This window comes from Acipenser ruthenus, chromosome 20 (assembly GCF_902713425.1).
Source record: "Acipenser ruthenus chromosome 20, fAciRut3.2 maternal haplotype, whole genome shotgun sequence".
Lineage (NCBI taxonomy): Eukaryota > Metazoa > Chordata > Actinopteri > Acipenseriformes > Acipenseridae > Acipenser > Acipenser ruthenus.
In genome coordinates this window covers 3529530-3552256 of record NC_081208.1, presented here as the reverse complement: position 1 = coordinate 3552256, position 22727 = coordinate 3529530, and the positions used below count along the sequence as shown (strand labels likewise).

The window sequence follows — 22727 nt, the reverse complement described above, 5'->3', positions numbered from 1 at the left end:
ATCTCAGCCAAACCCAGAGGGCATCTGGAACACTTTGAAAATATTCTTACTGTAAAAAACGATAGAATTGAATGCTGATAGTGATTATAAATCAGTATCATTATCTTAATTGTGTAACCGTGACTATGTATGTTTTGCAATTCTTGAACATAAGGTGTCTTTCTTTTCCAGGCAAAAGAACGACTTCAGTTTTCATAATCTATAAACATATATTAGTCACTCAGTTGTGTACAGTATATCATTTAAATGATCAGGAGCAAGGAGTTTGAACAATCAGGCCTGTTCAACACATCTCATCACAGCTGCCTTTGCAAGTAATAGTAAAACTGCAGACTCAGGTGAGGCTTCGTAGGGTACCAGCATTGTTAGGTCTTCTGAAACTAGAGTTCCTAACCCAACTTGTGCTTTTTGATGCTGTTTGATTCCACTCTAATTATTAGGATCTGCTCTCCAAAATGTTTAGGTATGAGCTGGCGGTATGTCTGAAATGACAAATACTCCCAGCGCAGTCAAATATCACTCTCCACAGTTGTGTTGTGGCTTTTGAAGGCTTTGATAAAGCATTGAAACATTGGCTGGACCGGATACAGAATTTCAGGAAACACAGATTAATAAAAGGGACGTGAAACTATTCAAATTTATCACATTGGAGCTTTTATTATAATTGAATTTATTCTGCAGTATTTGGTATTTGCATTTTCTGGGGGAAGGGGGCACTGTTACTTTAACATGACCCTGCTGCTTTTGGCTCTCCAATTAAAATAAGGGGAAAAAAACTGCTTTAGTTTTAATTATGTAGTCGGAAACAAGTATAGAAAATACTTAAAAATTCTGTAGAGCTATCATAAATAAAATCAAAAGCATATCCTGGCTATATCCTTTTTGGCAGTGATACAGAATGCTTTAGTGTTTTTCATTTGGAATGTATGGTTGCATGAATTTACATTTGCAAACCTTGAGATTTCCGCTAAAACGCTGAACGTTTCAAATACTGGATAAAACAATGCAAAGCATTACGATTTATGGCATACTTGCTTCATAAATATAGTAGTTGTAAATTCAGCCAGTCATTTCTTTTTGTGTAAGTGAGCTTGGAAGTAAGTTCCTCTGGGAGCTTTTAAAATTATACATTAAGCAAACATAGAAGGTATTAACCCCACAAGAAGGTTGCCTCATTATATTTCAGCCATTGCATTTATTTTATAATGTGCTTAGATAAAAGACAACAGCTCAGTTCAACGTTAAACTTTTTTTTTAATAAAATAACTTATTTTAATATTATTCATTTACACTTTTACAATTGCAAAATTATATATTTTTCCCCAAACAAAACTATACTCTTTAAAAAAAAAAAAATAATAATAATACAATTCCAGATTCCTGGAGAAATCCGTTCCTGGTTTTCCACCCTGCGGTAGCGAACTGAAAAATTCAATTAAGAAATCCTCTTCCTCTTTTAAGTGTGATCCATTACATGTTTTAGGGCTGCTCCCCCTGTGTTAGAAATAGGAAAATTCAATAATAAAACAAGAAAGAGAGAAAAAAAAATCAGGCAACTTTGATCACGCATGCTCCCATAAGGTCCATCCTAAACGCACATTTCCTATACTTGGAAAGTCACCCAAAAGCAGCTCAAGTACAGGTAAGAGTTATTTTCTCTTCTCCTCCTTTACGTTTTATTTCTAAAAGATCACTTCATTTCTTTAAGCACGGACTAACATCAAATTATTTTCTTTCTGCTCCGATGTCTTAAATGTAACTGGATTGTGTGTGCTATTTCATAATGTATGTAGCTATCGAGACACACCGGAGATCAATCACTTTGGAGTCTGTTAAAGGCGCAGGGAGCTACCCTCTTCTCTTGTCGACTTCAACGATCAGACAGGACATGGAATCAGAGGGACCTGCTGTCTGTACAGTAAATAAACAACTCGTGGCTCACACCGCTGACTTGCAGACCGTGCGCTCAAAGTTGCAAGAAAAAGGACACTGCTATAATAGAAGCGAACGCCGATTGTAGCTAGCTGTGACTTTATTAGAACTTCGCTATTAGATATTTCTTTGATTCTGAGAAATAGCGAGGCTTTGTGTCTTTCGCATAAAATAGGTTCTGTAACTTTTTTGTCCTCTCTACGTCATTGACACACAGTAAAATTGAAAGTAAGGCTTCTTTCTTCTAATATTATTACGCTTTATGGGAATAAGACATCAGAGCTATTGCAGCAAGGTTATTATTGTACAGCGGTAGTTTCACATGTACAACGTAATTTCGAATTTATGTCAATACGTTTAGAAGTCGGAACAAATATCACATGGAAGCAACAGCATTTTTTATCCATTTTTGGAGACTTTAGGTTGGGGATATAACAGGTGTCAACGTGATCAATCAAACGTCGGGACAGTTTCCTTAAAAAGAAACGTTTAGAGTCATGCAAATAAGGTCAATTGTTTGAACTGTGCGGGCAATAAAACTGATAAAAGCAGAAGTTCATTTTGTTAGTCAATCTTTATATTTCAGAGACAGAGACGTGGGTAGCTCTACTGTATGGGGGCTTGAGTCAGTTTTCTTGCATTCAATAGACGGTCGTAGTACTTGAAATACGTCTGTAGTACAATATTGACATTTGAGAACGGATATTACAAGTTACAGTGTTTCAGTTTGTAGGCTACTACAACAATAGTAGAATGTAAATATTAGCATATTGTTATTAAACTTGGAAAATGTTTGTCAGCCCGTCACATGCAAAATCAGTTTATATGGAAGCCATTATTTACTTTTAACTCTTAACAATAGAAAACACATCTCATCTTCTAGCAATATTATATATGTATATATATAGGCTGGTGGCAGCCTTTACTTTTAGTTTTGTCAATGTATTTTCGAAAAGTTTATCTCCGGTGCTAAAACACAGCGCTCGGCGGCTGTTTATTGTTGAACATTAGTAATCAAATTTCCTGAGATCGCTTTCCTTCTGTTTAATTTATTAGAGTTATTTATTCTGTTGATGATAATCAGGTTCTGGTTTCTATGGAGACGTTAAACTGATCTCTTTGAGAAATTCAAACTCCATATGCGCTAAAAGCTTTAAAGGGACAATGACCTTTCCTGTCAAGTTCAGTTCTTTATTTGTGTGTATGTCGGTATTTATTATCAGTGATCTGAGCAATTTCAAGAGGGACCGTGCATTCTGGCATGCAGATGATATGGCTGTGTTCAGTGTGCCCCACAGACTGTTACAAACCTCCCCACACAATTACTGCGTTCGTCTGTGGCTTTCTGTTTTAAAACGTTTCATATGCAATTCATGATAGCCTTTTTGCGCACTGTCTTTTTTATATATATATATGTATTTCTTGGAGTCGTCTTCTTATGGTATACACGATATTAATAATAAAAAGAGATTCTGTAACTTTACAATATTTAAAAGCCTCCTATCAATTTGTTAAAATGTAGTTCTTGAATTTTAAAGCAAATGCATTGCATGTCATATTGTCTGGAGCATGTTCATACACTTAACGATGCTGTTCGAAGTAAGGCTTGTAAATAATAATATAAATCACAATACGTTTATAAATGTAAACTGTAATTCATGTTCATAATTCAGAATTGATTTATAAACGATATACATTAAACTTTATAGACCATTTTGGGTAAATCTGAATGTATTAATCCTGAAAACAGGATATATATATATATATATATATATATATATATATATATATATATATATATATATATTATACACACACACACACACACAAGTGTGTTGCCTGAACATATATCTGTATACAGTACTAAATGGATCACAGTAATTGCTAGTATCATTTGCACCAACACTTAAACTTGCTAAATAATTTACTTTGGTATTTTATTTAAGAGAGATTGTGTGTTTCTGCTAGACATACCATACAGTGACAACACAAATTAGCGCAAGATATCACTCTGTGAAATGGTAAACATTTATTGATAACAATTTACCTTTCAATCTCAACACAAATTTTGCAAAACACAGTTTTAAAAGGCAATATTGTTTTCCAGCGAAAAGACCAATGGTTACCTAAATATTACTGTATTTCATCTTTGAGTAATTCTGTATAGCAAAACCGAATGTTCCAGTAACAGGGCTCTCTCCGTTCCCTTTGTGTGTTGTGTGTAATTTAGTAATATCCTTAATAAAAGGAATAATAACAGGGAAAGAAAGGCATGCTGGCTCTTTAAACTGTGGAGTTTGCATATTCTCCTTGGATCTCTCCCCTTTGCTAATTATTATGTTGTTTTCAGAGCAAATATGTCATATCCATGGCGACCAGGCAGGTTATTGTCTTTCTGAAGCAATAGCTCACATAAGTAATTAATGACTTCTTTTTTTTCGTCTCCTCGGGCTTTGGTTAAACAGATCATTCAAGAAAAGTCATCTCCTTTTTAAAATAACAGGGAAAAAAATAGCAGAAAACAAGCCTGCTGACATAAGAACATGAGCTAGAACATGAACCACACTTTTTCAAGAAGTCAATAGTTTCTTTTCATATAAAAAAGCGCAGTTTGTGTGTGTGTGTGTTATATCAGTATACAAGCGTGCAACGTGGACTTTGTGTTGCATTTTGAATAAACACTACCTCTTTTTCATGGCCTTTTTATGTATCTGAAATAGAAATGACATCTGTTTTTTACAGACCCCGATCAGCACTGTTCTTGGACTGTTAGTTTAAGGAAAGGTTATTCCTAATCAGGGTCTGTGAAACCAGCTGATTTAAAAGATCTTCTCTGTACCACAGTGCTAGTTGTAATGTTAAAAGTGAACTGGTGCATATACGCATGCAATAAAGCCTTAATATACGGCCATGCAAACTAAGCTGTCACACTAGGAAATCCCCAAACATATTTTATCCATACAATTGAATGAGGGATGCACTTGAAAAAGCAGTCACCTGTCTTCAGCAATATATATAGAAAGAGAGAGAGAATAACAGATGATAAGGGGTGGGGATCTGATGGATTCACTGTTATGATTACCCTATCAGATCCTTGAGTTCAGTTACTGCCTTAAACACTACCCTTTTTTTTATAATACACACTGCTTACCCTTCAATGTATACATAGAGAAATATCGGTTCCATTCATACTGCAGTACAGATACTAGCGTCAATGTACATCATGTTATAGGGAGCATCATACAAGGATGCAAGTTTATACCGTGATAATGCTGCAGTCTATACTATATATATATATATATATATATATATATATATATATATATATATATATATAAAATATTATTTATTTCTTAGCAGACGCCATTATCCAGGGCGACTTACAATTGTTACAAGCTATCACATTATTTTTACGTACAATTACCTATTTATACAGTTGGGTTTTTACTGGAGCAATCTAGGTAAAGTACCTTGCTCAAGGGTACAGCAGCAGTGTCCCCCATCTGGGATTGAGCCCTAACCACTACTCCACACTTCTGTCCCGTGTCTATACTCATGCATTATTTCAGAACTGTTTTTCCGCCTCATTTATTGGATCAGTACAAAAAAAAAAGGTGTTAACAATTGATAGCTTGGCTTGCTACACTTTTCTTTGGACACAGAAGTCTTTCCAGGTCACGTCCACAGTATGTGACAAACAGGAAGGTTACAACTAGTACTCTTTGTAAAGTGGGTCAGAGGGGTAAACTTGCAAATCCTGAATGATACCGGTAAAAATAGCCTGATGGCATGTCTTGTCTTAAACACACCTTCGGGATCCTGCTCTGCAGATGAAGCCCTATACGGTACCGCACACAGGGGTCCAGTCAGTGGATCTGAATGTTGGCGGATCTTAACACCATCACTGTTTAAATCATAGTAAGGGGACCAACATTTCTGACAGTGGGTGTGAGTCGCGTCGGTGCGTTTTGTCTTTGAAACTAAATGGCAGATCAGTATTTAGATATGCAACTGTTTAGTTACATTCAGTATAGGCCACAGTAACTGCCTCACAGTATGTGCCTCAGCCTAACATGGGTAACTAGCAAGCATTTATTGAGTTGTTACATCTCTCTAAAACTATCTCTCTCTCTCATATATATATATATATATATACAGCTAATATTGTGACACCCTGGTCTAAGTTCTCAATTTATTTAAAATCATCATTAGCATGATTTTTACAGAAACGCATCCAGTAAAGTGAGCCAGCCAAAAATAAATAATACATTAGACAATTAATTTAGGGTCTTCTATGTGGTCTTAAATTGTTTCTTTATTCGTTTTAGAGCTTATGGAATCTAGCCCAGGGTCTCCCAGTAAGTTTTCATTACATGTAGATTATTGTGTGTGTTCATCTATATTAAAGCAAATAATTTAAATCTGCGTGCATAATGCTGTATCTTAAGTAGCTGTCATATTGTTATTAGTAAAAATAATAACTAGCGTAGGGGTCACATGCTTACATCCTAATACAGTCACTTAAGTTGGCATAAGGGCTGGCCTTAAGATGTGACTAGTTTTCTCAGTGGAAAGTGACTGGCGATGTTTTTGTATAGGTACTGAGCACAGCTTAGTTGGCCAATACAGTTACTGTGGAACAAAGCAATGATTGCTGCCATGGGGACAAGAAAGAAATCAACAAACAAACTTGCACTTAAATTACTGTTAAAAACAAAACATTAATTTCTCATTTATACAAATGTTTTTATAGGAGGTGCACCTAACAAACAGATATCTTAGCTAATAACTGTTGCTTGTTGTTTATTATTTAGCCACATTATTCTGTTACTGTTTGGTATTTATATGGTTAGTTAGAGCATTGTATTTTGTAGTACTGTCTATGGACAGCATGAGAAGTTGGTAACTTGGATTTATTTTCGCAAGTTCTCAGAGCTTTTAGGCTCATTGGCTGGAAGTACCACCCCTCTGTACTAACTGTATTGCAAGGTGTTCATTTGAAGGACTGTCTTGGCTGACTCTAGACTAGGGGCATTGCCTATCCACTTGTACAGCACATCTAGAAATACAAAAAAAAACGAAAACACAATGACAAACCTTTCGACTAGAAGTCTTTTTCGATGTCTTCTTTTTCAAAGACTTGTGTTTGAAAACGTTTTACATTGAATTGTAGTATTTCTCAATTCAGCATTAGTGGGTGTTTAATAGTTATGGATCTCATACAGCACATCGCTTGCCTAGAACTGTAGGAGCCAGACAAAACTGTAGGAAGCAAGGGTGGCTGTCTTTAGCGAGAGATTAGCCTGTGGGTTTTCAAAAGAAAAGCTGGAATTTAAGTCACCAAACCCCCACAAATTCAGTTTGTTTTAAAGGAATCCAAATGAAATAAGGTTGACGATGGTGCATCCGGACATTAGATGGAAAGAATAAATAAATGAAACAGATTGATAAATAAATATATACGTGAATAAATAAATACATTGCAGTAATCACAATGACAATAAGGGCAGACTTTTAGAAACATGATCCTTTGGTGTCCTTGATTAATGTTGTCATTTTTGTGATATGTCCTGTATGCCTTTGAGGGGGGAAAAACAGAGAGAGAGAGAGAGATTGTGTTGAGCGAGCGAGAGAGAGAGAGCAAGAGAGAAAGGGACATACTGCCCCTTCCGAGCTCATTATCATTCTTAATAAGTCTTAAGGAATGAAGGAGCATTGAGTGTAAATGCAAGGTAATCCTGAGACTTCAAGGTGAGGGGAGACGTAAGGACATGCAGGCTACTTCAAGGAAGCCGGCTTGTGACAAGGTAAAAGACGTCAGGGTGGGCATGTTGGGTGGCTGGGGGGGGGGAGGGGTGTGTGTGTGTGGGGGGGGGTGGTCTGGGGGCGGGTGCAGGATCCACATACCCACCACTGGGTTGTGACCGGCATCTGGCAGTCTTAACTGGGTCTTTATGAACTGCAGCTTGGGGTGATAGAAAAAAAAAAGAAAATACAGGAATACTAGCTTCTGATTCCTCGACACCTGTTAATAAGTTTCTGAAAATTAGAGTACATAGGCAAGCTCTTGTGTTTTTTTATGTATATGAACCTGAACTGGTCATAAACCAGGGGTAAGCAGCTTTTAGTGTCGAGTAAGTGTAATTAGGTTTCATGACCGGTTTTGCATGTTTTTCACCCCTGTAATTTCTACTGATATTTATAAGACTTGAGTGTAAAATGTTCTGGGGTGGGCAATTCTGATAGAAAATCAGTTTGGTCACTTTTTCAAATGTTTCTTTTGAAAGCATTTGAGGAAGGCATACTGAGCCAGGGGCCACCTGTCTTAGTTCATTCAAAGCTAAAAATAAAAAAAACAGACCCTACTGTTTTAAGTGTTGTTTTAACTGGGCTTTGACACTCCTCCATAATTACTGCTGGTCCTGCTGTTGCTGAGGCTACAACACCATCGTCTGAGTTTACATGGAGATTGGTGAATACCTTATATGTACTTAAAAGCAATAACGTTTGATTTACATACCTAACATATAGAAAGAATGTGTTATAGAAGGCATGGGTTTCTTCTTTGAGGTCAAGTGGAGGGCTTCAAATGTATACATCGATTGCCAACAATCGTACAGGGGGGTGGGGTGGTGGGGGCCTTTCTCTTTATCTTGTGGGTTTAGTATTTTTATATTTGAAGTTTTAAGAAAATAAAAAAGTGAAAAGAATGCTATTATACTGTAAAATGTTTTGTGAAACATTTTTAGTTAAATGATATATATATTTATATATTACACACACACAAATGATATTAATAAGTTTAAATGTTGATAAGTATTTAAATGTTATACATGCAGTTGTATCATCAGTGTGTTAATAGATCTCGATTATCCTCATTAACATGTATAGCTAAGTATACTGTACATTTGCTTGCGTTGATGTATCCATTAAAACCTCCCCCTGCACTTTAAGTACGGAAGAAAACATCTGTTTTAGAAATAGTTTTTTTAACCAGTTCTCAGAAAAAATAATTGTCTCACCTCTCATGCATTTAATTACTGTACCAATTTTTTCTTTGCATTAACTGCAGTTTAAACCCCACACACCAGCACCTCCTGGTGCCTGAGGATTGGACTTCTGTAAACAGGGTCCAGCAAGACTGTATCAACAGCAGTACCTGGCAATACACATGCAGGTACTTTTGACTGCAGCAGGTTATCCTCGTGTCATTGCCCTTTGCTGGCAACCAGTCACTGCTTCCTTCCCTAAGGAGTGAGAGAGAGAGAGAGATTTCCATGGTGATCACAAAGCTAGAACCCCACACATGGGCCATAGTGAGTGCTGTGTCACGTGTTGATAAAAACATAATGGATACAGCAACAGGTGCATTCTTGGTACCTATCGTAGAGTTATTGTGAACGCCAGTCATCCTGCCCAAGGGTTTGAATCTAGATTTTGGGCAAATCCTGAAAGCAGCATGTGGGGGTGGAGCAAGGAGAAAGTGGCATACTAGCCTTATGAAACAACAGCGTGACAGACTCTTTTGGAATGACAGTTGCCTTTCGAAAGGCCTAGCTTCAAATCATAATTATAATAATACAGAACGTGCATCCAGTGTCACGCGAATATGTTCCTTTGTCAGCGGTTTGCTCAGCAAAGTGCAGTCGTACAGCAGTTTGCTTTCCATGTCTCCATATTATGAAAGCTACCGGTGGTTCAGTGGGTAGCATGCTTTAGCCAGCAGGTAGGCAGAAGGTTTCAGTTCTGCCCAAGGAAATCAGAACAGATCCCATTGACAAAAAACTTCAATGTCTGATGCCTGGGTGGGGGGTGGGGGTGTGCTGTCAGAGGTGATGAGCCGTATCATTGAGGTCCTGTCTGTTTTCCAGACGCTGTGCCTCCAGGAGCTTGTTGGAGAAACAGCAAGGTTACTGACCCTGGTGTGAACTGGCCACTTCGCTGATCCAAACAAACGAATGGGTTAGTTCAAAGGGCTCCTCCTGTATAAATCACCCATGCTTTACTGTATTTTCCCCATGCTTAAGTAGGCCCCACTGTTCTGTACTGCACAATGCTTTCCCTTCATACACTACAGTATGTGTTCACTGTGTTGTGCTAAATTTGGTGTACCACAGGTTTCCCCTTGCTTTGCATTCTTATCATATGTGATTTATCTTTACACTGGAAGTGTGAATTCAGAGCATAGTGCTTTGTTTTGTGTTCATGTTGTTTCCCACCTGCTTTGATTAAGGACTAAAACATTGCACCAATTTGACTCAACTGAATTTAGGGATTTAACAAATAAATTAGCAAACTTTACCTCCATACTGGAGGTGCATGGTTGTGAGGCTGATAGTTAAATTTAAGCCCTGTTGTCTGAGATAAACTTTTAATCCTGGCCTGTGATATAGAGTGGACTGTACACTTGCTTCAAAATAGGATCCTACCACAGTATGTGACTTTCAGAAAGTCACGTCACCTCCTTAACTACCGTGACCTCTCTGATTGTAAGTCGCCCTGGATAAGGGCGTCTGCTAAGAAATAAATAATAATAATAATAATAAATGAAGCCCCGGTTATCATTTCGGCTGCTGAGTAAATACATGTTTAAGCACTTTTTAGAATAAAGAATACCTGAAAGATGTTTTTTTTCCTTTGCTGTAGCCACTCTAGTAATTAACAAATTGATTAAAAGAATTACTAACGTACCTCCCAAGGTCTTATCTTTTCATACGAGGACAATTTTAGGGTACTGTGGGACAGTGTAAATATTTTAGAGTCAGTCCTTGGGGAATATTTAATAATAGCTGTGAGGTATGGCAGCTGTCTCTTCAAAAAGGTACGAGCCAATTTTGTTACGCTGTGATTAAAGAAAAGTTTGGATTATTTAAACATGTTGTGTCCTGGTAGATTTGTGGTGCAGTTCCAATACTTTTTGTCAGCGTAGTTGTTCTTTTCTCAAAACATCTGTTATTTTGAAATAACCAAAGCGGTGGATCTTTAAAAGTAGTGGTCATTCTGGGATACATTATACAAAATGTAACAAAGACCTTTCTTTAATGTGCAAATGCTAATTAAATGTTTACCCCATCCTAACGTTGAAGTGGGAAAGAGTTGTTAGCAATTTGGCAGCAAATCAAATTGCATTTTAAATGGAGCTGTTTAAATATGACTGTATCCCGTTTTGCTAAACTGAGTTGGCACAAGTTAAGTTAGAATAAGATGCATATTAACATTACTTTAATGTGCTGGATATGTTTTTATTTATGTTTTATATATTCATTTTAATTGCATTGCACATTTGTATAGTAGGTAGGAATGGTTATGTGAGTTTTCTTGCGAAATGTCCTTCACAATTCTGTGCCTTCACAATTCAGAAAACCATTCACATGTTTCTTTTAAAAAAAAAAAAAAAACATTTATAGGTATGCAATAGGTAGATTAAATTGTTTTTGTTTGTTGGGTTGTTTTATTGTGTTAAAGCCTGGTGATTCTTTCTCAGGGTCGTGAAGATAATTAATTTAAATGAAATAGAATGTATCAGAAAGAACCAGATGTGGATGTGACATTGCAACAGTATTTTATTGCACGAAACATAAAGTAAAGGTCTGGCAGAAAAGAGATTTGTAAGCACTGTAAACCTAAAAATGTGTTTTATAAGTAGGCTTGTCCTTAAAATCCTATTATGGGGATAGATCCAAAGGCTTGACATTGCAGTTTGGAAGCCTCTTAATTTGCCCTTATTTTCTGATTCTAGGTTTTAGTACAATTAGTGCAATCCACATTAGGATTTAAATAACTGTGTCAACTTGTGTTGCACTTTTAACATCTGCTATGCTGCTTTTACTGTGTAAGAATTATATAGGTCATTTATTGAAAGTTGACAGGCTTGGACATTTTGTCAGTCTATACAAAAACTGCCAGTTTAGTGACTTTGTACGATCATGTTCATAGAAAGCATTTTGAAAACCATTGAAAGGTATACTGTTTATCTATCTATCTATCTATCTATCTATATATATATTATTTGTTTATTTACAGAGACTAGGGTGTGTGAACTATGCATCAGCTGCAGAGTCACTTACAATTACGTCTCACCCGAAAGACGGAGCACAAGGAGGTTAAGTGACTTGTTCAGGGTCACACAATGAGTCAGTGGCTGAGGTGGGATTTGAACCGGGGACCTCCTGGTTACAACCCCTTTTCTTTAAGCACTGGACCACACAGCCTCCCTGTATATAACTAGGCAGATATAACTAGGCGGATGGGCAGGTTAATGGTAACAGCCTCGTAAATAAAGTGTACTTGGAGGTTAGAATTGATTCTGAGAGCTCTACTGAGGCAACAGGGGGGATCAAACATTTTTAAAAAGTCACCGGGATGCGACAACAAAAACATTACACAAAGAATACATTACAAAAACAAAAACATTACACAAAGAATACATTACTTAAGAGAACTCCGTAACCTTAGATCTTTACCGTAACTATACATTTAACTCTAAGGACCCTTACGCAATCATATACCCAAACCTTAACCCTGATCCTAACCCTAATTCTAACCTGTTTAACCTCTAACCATGGCTTCAGACATTGATTCTGAAGAATGCCTCTTAAGAGCACAACATTGGTATCAGCTGATGCAGATTCTATGAGGAAACCAAGTCTTTACAGCTTCAGGGAAGCAGTGGTGATAACCATTGCAATAAAGTCTAAGGCAGCCTTCCCAGTGAACTACTGTACCTACACTATTGAAAGGACTTAAGAACTCATTAGGCATGTATAAACACAGATTGAAGCTTCACAGGGGGTTCATGTTTAAGTATGTTTTCTGTACATGCATGCAGTAACTGCGTTATTATTACATAAAGAACAAAACGTTCTCTCTGAAATACTGTAACTGTTGGAAATATGAATGTTCCGGCAGCACTTATCAGGAACATGCTGACTAGTTTTAATTTTTCCGTGCTCATTTCTTATTAGAAATCGGTGCTCATGGATTCCAAGCGGTGTGTTCTGAGAGCCAGCATTCTAATGATAATTTGGAATGTAATTAATATGTTACAGATGGAACAATTGGAACATCAACAGGATTTATTTGAAACTCAATTCAGGTCCCGTTCTGTGTGCAAGCCCTTGGGTAATATAATGGGATGCAGCATTTACATTGGGGTCCTGGTGGGTAGACACAGTAAGCAGCTAATGAAATTTCCTAAGAAACACAGCAGTGAAGCAGTTTGAGTCAGTCCCTGTACTGTGTTTACTTAACAATATCTATTGTAGTCCTCTCAAGTTCTTAAACAGCACACTGAGAAATTATAAAACGATTGTATTTTCTTCTCACTGTTCTGTGCCAGAAAGTTCAGATTTTTATGTATCCAGGGTGGAGCTGCTCAAAACAAAGTTGAGGTGTATCTGGGATGGAAACCAAGAATTTAGGTGCTATGTCAACACGTCTTTTATCAACACATCTAAAAATGCAACACATTGAAACCCAGTTTCTAGATAAATGTCAATTGTATTATTTTAGTGTGCCCTCACAGAGGGTCACATGGTTATAGCAGAGGTATATCTTTTTCACTGCTCTTGGTCTATATAATTAGATAGAAGCAGGAACACACAGTTAACAAAACACATGCATGTAATAATTATCCTCCTGGCTGAGAGTTCATATCCCCATTTATTTAAAAAAAATAAAAATAATAATAATTATAATTGACTTTGATGAGCTCTTTGTTAAAACCATAAAGTGCCCATCCCTGACAATAGGGATAAGCATTCTTCAGATGCTTGATAGCCCAGCCATAGCAGGGAATGTATGTTACTAACATGCTTGTGTGTTAAACCGCAACTGTTTTGGACATAGCTGCCAGTCCCAAACCAAGTATCATAAATCTGCGAAGCAACACCCGAGGTGAATGATGTTTTGAATTAGTTCCAGTGTTTTTAGTGGGACCTGTGGGAATCCTTAAAGAGACAGTTCCTGATGCAGAGGGACTCACTCAGGGTACCGGCATTGGATGCTAAAGGAGTAAAAACCATTGGTGACCAGTATACCAGCAATGGTGACCAGTTCCGTTCAATCCTGATTTAAGTATAATAATAACTACAATAATGAAAAAAAACAGGGAAAGGGGAATTCTTATAAAGAAAATAAAAGCTGGTCCCAGGAGTAAAGATATCCCAAATACATCTGTTCTTTATTTCCTGGGGAATGTGCATTTAAAACTTTTTACTGTAAGCAAAGTCCTCGATGCTAAGAGAGGCTTTACATTTCCCTTACGTCACTAATCTGTTTGTACTGGAGGTTTGTTAAGAGGGCAGTGGAGGCTTTTGAATCTCTGGAAGGACGCATCCCTCTGAGCTGCAAATTATAGGTTTGGGATTGATTAGGAAAATGTTGTGCTTATGCTAATTGTGTAACGTGAATGGATTGATGGATCACTCAAATGATCACCTGGAATTGATCAGAATTGTCAGAAGTCTTGAGTTGCAAATTGTAAAAGCTAATCTTGAAATATCTCTCTATTGCTTTACTGTACCTTTGTTTAGGATGGTCAGCTGCCCTGAAAACAACAGAATTGTCCTTATGTTTTTTTTAACTTGTTCCCTAGTGTCCAATGCCAGCAGTCTTAGACATCAGAGCTTCACAGGGCTTCAAGAGTGCTTTAGTCCCTAAACAGCAAGTATGACACAGCCAAACACCATTGTAAAATACAGCCTGTAATTGAATGACTTGTGATTTCCTGGCATGGTTTAGGGATGGAGCGAGTTGGGGAACAGTTTGCTTTAAAGCCAGTGTAATGCAAGTTTCCAATAACTGTTGGAAGATAGAACCACACGGTATTGAGCCAAAACACACTCCCACATTGCAAATAGACTGAATTACTTTTATTACAGCCCCTTACCTTTTTGTAATGTTTTCAGTGAACTACAGTATATTAAAAGCAATAGAATAAGAAAGACAGTTACAACTAAACATCTGGGCATGTGTCCGCTCACAACACTTTAACGCTATTTAATGGTGTTTTCTATTGAAATCTTGGAGACTCTGATGAGCTGCTTGATGTATCTGATGGATGTGCTCTATGTAATTCAGTGTCCATATGAGAAATGCCCTAGGCTTTGGGTCAGGTTGCAAAGACAGCATGTTTTCTGTGCTTTGGTCGAGCTGGCGTTTGTTTGGAGGCTTCCCAGAAGTGTTAGAAATGTAATAGTATATAAATATTCCCCCTTTTTAAGGGTTAAACTAGCAGAGAACCAGGGTGTCCCAGTCCTTTTCATGGTGGTCAGTCCTGCAGAAATCCAGAGCTATTTCCTCTACACCTGAGCCGGCTCTTTCTGACACAGCTGTATGTCCAGAACCATGCAGCAACAATAAAATGATATTGATCTGCCGAGCCTCCTGCATTTTCGCATCACGCTTCGGACAGATTAATGATGGTAGGCATTAGTTACTGTACATTGGTTTCTAAGGACCATTGTTCAATATTAGAAGCAGGTGATTCTTAGGGTAAGGGGACGCACTGGAGGCAACAGGCATAGGCAAAGACCGATCATTAAGACAAACACTATTCTAAACAGAAGCTGGCCTTGGAATTCTGGTCAAGAGAGGCAATACAGGAGTTCCATTAAAGTCTTCTAGAAGCAATGGGGGGGAGAGTACATTCCTTGTTCTCTCCGCTCTCAATAGTAGCCATCAGTAGAGATGGGGAGGGGCGGGGGGTTTGGGATAACCACTATTAAAATAAGTCAGTTGGTAGTTTTATTGACTTTTCTGTGTTTCACCCCACCCTGTTTGCTTCAGGATGTTTCTTAGGCTTTGCTTACGGATGCATTACCATAGAACGATATAGTGTAATGCATCCTAATAGGCACTTTAATGATAAATAGTCTTTGGTGAATAATGTATTTCTACATTTACTATTTAATATGTTTATTGTACAGGTGGAAAGGGCAGTGGAGTAACTGCTTCAGCGTTACAGGAAACAGGCTGTTATGCTCTCTCCCTATCATAAAAGGGTACATGCTTACAACAAATGTATACCTATGTACAGTCATTCACAGTTGCTGCACAGTAATAGATTAGTCACCAAACTAACCATATATTACACTGTGTGTTGGTTCAGTTCAGTGGAGATGAATTGGCTGTTAATTAGAGTCATGCCGAGAGGGCACTGGGGAGATTCTATTCATGACTAATCTGTGTCAATATCATGATGCTTTTTATTTGGAGGGCTTTTCATTTGGGGTGGGGATGGCTCTAAAAGATACAGCAGATTCCTTTCATAAGCGTATCGTAATGATGACATTTTCTGAATAATTTTTTTAGCAAGTGGTTTATCTGGGGAGATGAAACATATCATGGGAAGTTGTCTTTAAAATTGGGATGTGTTTCAGTTTTGACACACAAATGATGTATGGCATTAGAGGCAGGGTAAGTAGTAGCGCAGTTGCAGTATTGACCACCCGCATCAGCAAGCCAGGAGCTTGCACAATGACTGCACAGTATATTTATTGGCTAAATTGAAAGGTTACAAAACAGTTTGCATGCTTGAAATCATCTAGCTTGTAAACTTTGCAGCAATATTGCATATGTAAAAAAAAGGTTAAATTATATGATGTGATGGTACCAGTTGGCATACTTACTCGTTGAATTGCCTCTATCAACATTTATACATAGAGCATTCAGTTGTTAGTTTATGACCTGTTTTGTTAAAAACCTCTTTTTTTTCAAGGTAGCAGAGTTATGGCTCAACTATGTAAATTGGAAGAGCTTGACAGTTTATTATTCATGTCATTTCCTTTTGAAACACTTAAAGAGTATAAATTAAACACTGTCAGGCTCCGTTGAAATTGCCACTAAATATTATTAAATATTTTAACAAGTTCCTTGTAAATATGACTTAAATGTTTGAAAGATAGGCAGAAAGAAAAATGGCATTGCATCAACTTATTAAGGGTAATAAAAATCAAAATGATTTACACCAGACGTGTGAATAATTTGGGACACCTCTTACTAATCCTGGTTGCCTCTGTTGGGTCTGAAGTAAATAAATGCGTTGGAATATTTTGTTTAAAATCAGTGGACTGTATCTTATAGAGCTAAGCTTTTGTGAAATCTGAAAGTTGAGTTTGAAGCAGTTAAGTGATAAATATGTTTGCTTATTTATTTATTTATGTATGTATGTATGTATGTATTTATACAAGAGTAAATGGAATCCAACCTATAAATACAGAACTCATGATTTTTCAACGTTCTGATCAATATTTCATGGTGTGGAATTATGAAGGATATGGGTGGATCCTTGAGATGCCACTTGTACAAAGATTGACCCCCCAAAAAATTACTTGATTTATGTTGTTTGTTTGTATCAAGTTAATGTACAAAGGCACATTTCACATTTTGTAAGATAAACTCCTTTTAAAAAAAAAAATAGGATTTATTAAAGACTAGGTAAAACAGCCATCAGTTTTGTTAAACAAACCTTTCAGCAGAAGATCTGTGAAGATCTTATGATTGATTGTATGAAGTTATGGGTCAAGTTAGATTTACCAGCAGACACAATGTAATATTCTACTGGGGTCAGCAATCTCTGGATTGTGTTAATCTGGCTAATAAGCAAGTGGCAAAATACATGTACAGAAAAAAAAAAAGTTTAAAACATATGACAGCATGTTGCTTTAGTTTAGGAATCCCTAAGAACTTATATGATGATGCTGTAGTAAAAAGGTCTGCAAGTCTATTGTTCAATCTTTTTGACTGTCCATTTGTTGATCTGTCTGTCTGTTTGTCGATAAGCATTTACATTAATCGGTGTTGTACCCCTGGTTTACATTGGTTCCAGATGTTCTTTTCTTTTTTTTTACCCTGGCTCTTTATTGTTTTAAACCTGGAGGTTGCAGATCTGCGCATATTGGAAGGAGTTCCAGTAGAACGATTACCTATTTCAACAAAAACAAGAGCGACTTTGAAGGGCAGCGTGTTTAATATTTGCATGGATACCTTGTGTTTTCATTGTGTGCATTCAGTAATGGAAACAAATGTGCAAGGCTTAGAATGTTGCCATGGAACTTTCATTAGTCTCCCATCAATCAATGCAAAAGCAGTAGAAGAAAAGAAAAAAAAGAAGCAAAAACAACTGGGCCATCCAGATTAGACGGCACATCCCAGTAGATGTTCCACCTCAAATGCACATTCCTTTTGAAACAGGGCTATGGTAGTATGCTTGTCTTGTCCTACCATTGCCATTCTCTACAAATCAAACCAGTCAGCACTATTTGAGTATTGTGAGGGGGATTATCTCAATGGATTATTAGTATTGCAGCATTGGCATGGCTAGTGCTGTACCTAATGGTACCTAATGGCTTAAGACATCTCTGATTTGACTGATTTAGGCTTACTGGGGGATGGCTAAACAGGAATCCCATATTTAAACAATTTGATTATATTAGTCTAACAAAAAAAATACTATGCAATTACAGCTGACCTAATTCAAAGATACAGTCCATGCAATGCTCTACCAGTGAGCAACTCTTCCTTGTACATCTGTAGGGGTATGCTTTCATATGAAGTGTTATCATTATGATGATGGGACAATGATTATATGACGGGTTAAGCCCCAGTATGCAGTCGTGTTGTATTGGAGAATGTGGATGAAAGCGCATGTGATTCAATTATAATGAGTGACTTCTTTAAAAGACTGACTTGGAGGCTGTTTTAGAACTAGGTTAGGCATGGTGAACTATGAGCCATGTACATTGCTGGAGGTTTAAGTATGGTGTAATAATTCCTATTGGCAAAACTAAAAACATATATTTTCCAATTGTGCGATGATATGATAGATAGGTCTAGCAAGTCAGCTTTCTAGACAATGCAATAAAAAGTAAGGGTTTAGTTGGAATAAAGATTTACACACTTGAAGCCACCTACACTGAAGCGAACAAGTTACACAGTAATAACATACATCTATCGTAGTTCCTACACTTTAATTACACAACTTTATATGTAATCACAGTACAATTTATACAACTTAAAGTGTATTCCCCCAACATTGGAAAAGGACAGTTTTAGGAACAGGTGTGTAAGTGGAATGGAATTATATTATACACTACTTGTAGCAAACATAGCTTCTGTGTTGTTTTTTTTTTAACATATACAGTACCAGCAGCATATGTTTAATATTGTCCAATTTGCATTTGTAAATTAAAGCGGTTGCAGTTTGTGTCTGTCGCAGAAGGCAAGTTTGTAATTTATTTTATTAAAAAAGTTAGAAGGCTAAACCAGAAGAAGCGCACTGCGTCTATAAATAGCTGAAAAGATGACACAATAATGTAAACTGGTGAGCGGCTTGCGGTGGCCAACCAAATTATTAAAGGCTAAGTCTAAGAAAACGAAATATAAAAATCCACTTTTAATTAAAAGACGAAAATAAAAATTCACCATCATGGCAGTTTTCGGGGGGAAAAAAACCCAACTTTGATTTCTTGACCTTTCTAAAAAAAAAAGAAAAAAAAAAGAAAGAATCTGCTAATCCAATGATGTTAGTCAACTACTGAAGAAACTGCTGAGTTCAGGCTCTATAAAGAAGTGACCCTGAAAGTTATTTAACCATGCTCCCTGCCGAGAATAATAAAGTAAGAGCTTCATGATGAGAAATAAAAAAGTCTCTGTGGCGTCTGTTACTGACTTTGGTACAGTAACAGAAGGGTTTGAGTTATCTGAAAAACACATCAAATCTAAGTGGGTATAGTAGTTTGTATGAGCTCATGGGGACCTCTTTCGAAAGTGGTCAGGTTGTTTTACAGCAGGAACAGCGCGCAGCGTGTAGACATGCTAAAAAAGCCTTTGTTACTTTAGGCTTGCGTTGTGTAATGTTACTTTAAATATTCATGTCCTAGCCAAACTGCCACATTTCACATTCTGGGGGCACGATACAGTATGTAACTAAATATATACAGTGTGTGAATGAACTCTGCTCTGGATCATCAAAGTAATCCTGTTAAAATTAGAGCATGCTTAATCAATAACTGTAAAACACTCAATAGTGCTAAATTACCAAAAAACTAAAAGAAAGTGAAAACACTTTTCAATCTTTTTTTTGATGTTGAAATGAATTTTGCACCGTAGAACTGGTTAAAACGTGCCCCATTTCAATAGCTCTTGCTATTTCCTTTGTAACTATGAGACCAGACTCCAGCGTTATAAAAGGGCAACACTGTACACATATTCGTAGGGTTAAATGTTCAGTTTGGTGCGTGTACTGAATGTGCTGTTTTAATTGAAGTCCATTTGGATCTCAAATCATTTTGCGTGTGAGGTCGCAGACAACACCATCTGTTGTTAAATACTGTAGGAATCCCTACCAAGGGGAGTTCTGCTACCTGGCACAAGGTCCTGAACACATTGTGCTCTTGCAGAACCCTGGGACTGCCACCCTGTCAGTGTAGTGATATTGCTCAATGTTAGCTTTTTTTAAGCTTTGCGCAGGTTTGCAGAATATGAGCGTTCCACGTCTAGCTTGCTGTAACCTTGCCATCAGCTTCTTAACTCTTTTTCTAAAGATTGAAACAATGATGACTCAAGCCATACACAAAACACTCCGTAGGGAAAAAGACTAGAAAGTGGATCCAAAATCATTAAGATCTAAGTTGGGCAATATAAACTGGCCTAAAAGCCTACTCTGGGTTCTTCTCTCCTGGTTAATTAGATTAGACCATCTCTCAGGCAGGCACTGCGAGAGGCTGTGAGATTGTATCACCACCAGGAATGTGTTTGACGACCAGATCAGTTAAAATCACCCTTTTTAGCATTTTAGAAACCTTTTCTTTTTAAAACCAGTTTACTTTACCCTTCACAAAACCTTGTGGTATACAGTGTAGCGAGGATACAGCATGAACACAATTGTAGAGTACTGTGTATTCTGCTGTCCTCATGGGTGAAATAACCACAGCACTCTATGAAAGTTAATAGAGTATTCTGTCTGTACAGTGAGTACAATGTATGGTAGAGAAAGTATGTTTAAACCTAAATTAAACTGAATTCAGAGACGTACATTCTTTAGAGATCAAGCACTGGATCTGCTTTACAATGGGGTGTATTATTTTTTTTTTGTTAATTAGATTTGCATGAATGCAAGAAAGGGTCCAAATCTGGTTAAATACAATGCAAACCTGGCAAAATCGAATACGAAAAAGTCATTGCTGGTATAACTGTACTTAATGAGTACTTGCCAAAAAGACTCATATCAGTATGTCTCTATAAAGAAAAACTAAAGAAGGTATTCTTAAAATAACCACTGTATGATTCTTGCCCCCCAAATGACTGCTTTATAAATAACCTGTACTTAAGTCCTTGCTTATTAGGTTTTTCATGTATCCCTAATTCTGTCGGCTTACTGAAAGAAAACATTTGCGCACACAAACGTGAGTATTGTATGGCTCCCCACACTTCCAAGCACTCTTTCTAACATAATTTACTATCTTCCAAAGGTGGTGAGCTCTGTCAGAGGGAGAGGGGGGGCTGAAGCACTGGAAAATGGGGCCCTGGTCTTCTTTGAAATGCCACAGTAAATGAGATGATGACACTGCCCTGATTTGTAAGGACACCTTGACGATTTTCTCCTCGTCTGTTAACATTTTTCTTCTTGCATTATGTATGATGCTGTGGTGCAAGGAATAGCTACCATCACACTGTCTGAGGGTATGCCATAAATTCAAGCTGCCTTACAGGGAAAAAATAAATAAATGCACCATCCCTTTTTACATAAGTATACTGGCTTAATTCAGCATTTAACACGTTTCTTTAAATAACATGCTAAAACTTTTAAACAATACAGGGAATTAAAATAGAGAACGCTGAAACTAAAATGAAACTGCAAAAACACTTGAGCTTGCTGTATTGAAATGATGCATGACGTGATTGTTTCAAAAGCCCAATTGAGATATTCTGGATGTTTGAATTCAGCCCAAAAATATTTTCACAGCAAAGAGTCATGCTTGTAAATTGGCATAAAGCGTTTTTATAGTGGCTCTCATTTTTCTGTCAAGGCTACAGTAAAAATAGAGCATGCTTGCAAGAGACACACTTATTTCAGTTAAAGCTATAAAGCAGTTAGTAAAGGTTTTATAACTACATTTATATGACTCATTTTCCTTAGCTTAAGTATCCAGTTTCACTGTCCTCTTTTCACAGTTCAGTTCCATTCTTAATTTCGAATACTTTTCCCAACGTTATTCTTAAAAAGACCGGCTTTCTCTTCCATGTTGGTCCACAGATATTTGAGTTCTCTCTGTACTGACAGAAAGGGGCGTAGTCTTCAAAGCATGGCCTCCATTCTGTAATTAACTCCTTTTTGAAAGGGGACAAAAACATGTTACAGTTGCAAAATGAAAAACAAAACACATTGAGAGTGCTGAAGAGGACTTGACATGTCTAACTTAGCTATTTGGTTCTAGTTTTGTAAAATGAACAGGTGCTTTAAAAAAAGGAGGAGTTAATTAAAAACTGGAGTAAATGCTTTGAAAATATGGCCCAAAAGTGTTGTACCCACAGAGCCTTTTGAAATGACTTAGAAGTTCATAGAAGTAGTTTTGGCTACACAGTGATGAATGGAGTTGTGCAATTAGTATTCAGTGAGTGTATTACTAATGTGACAATTGTTAGGTCCTTATTAGCCATCAAATATGCTGTGTTGTTTCACAATCAGAATCTGAGACCAAGAATACAAAGTAGTTTCATGCATCTGCACCCTATTTTAAAAACAAAAATAGCAATGAAAATAATGCAAATAAATAAAAGTGGAACAAACGCCT

General features: G+C 37.1%; 1 protein-coding gene across 1 annotated transcript in view; it reads left to right on the top strand.

Moving 5' to 3' along the window:
• The first annotated feature begins 1540 nt into the window (after positions 1-1540).
• LOC117963650 (zinc finger protein castor homolog 1-like) overlaps positions 1541-22727 on the top strand; it is a 185434-nt gene continuing 164247 nt past the window's right edge. The window contains exon 1 of the mRNA XM_058993164.1: positions 1541-1642. The gene's annotated coding sequence lies outside the window, so the exon portion shown is untranslated. The remainder of the gene's footprint in view (positions 1643-22727) is intronic.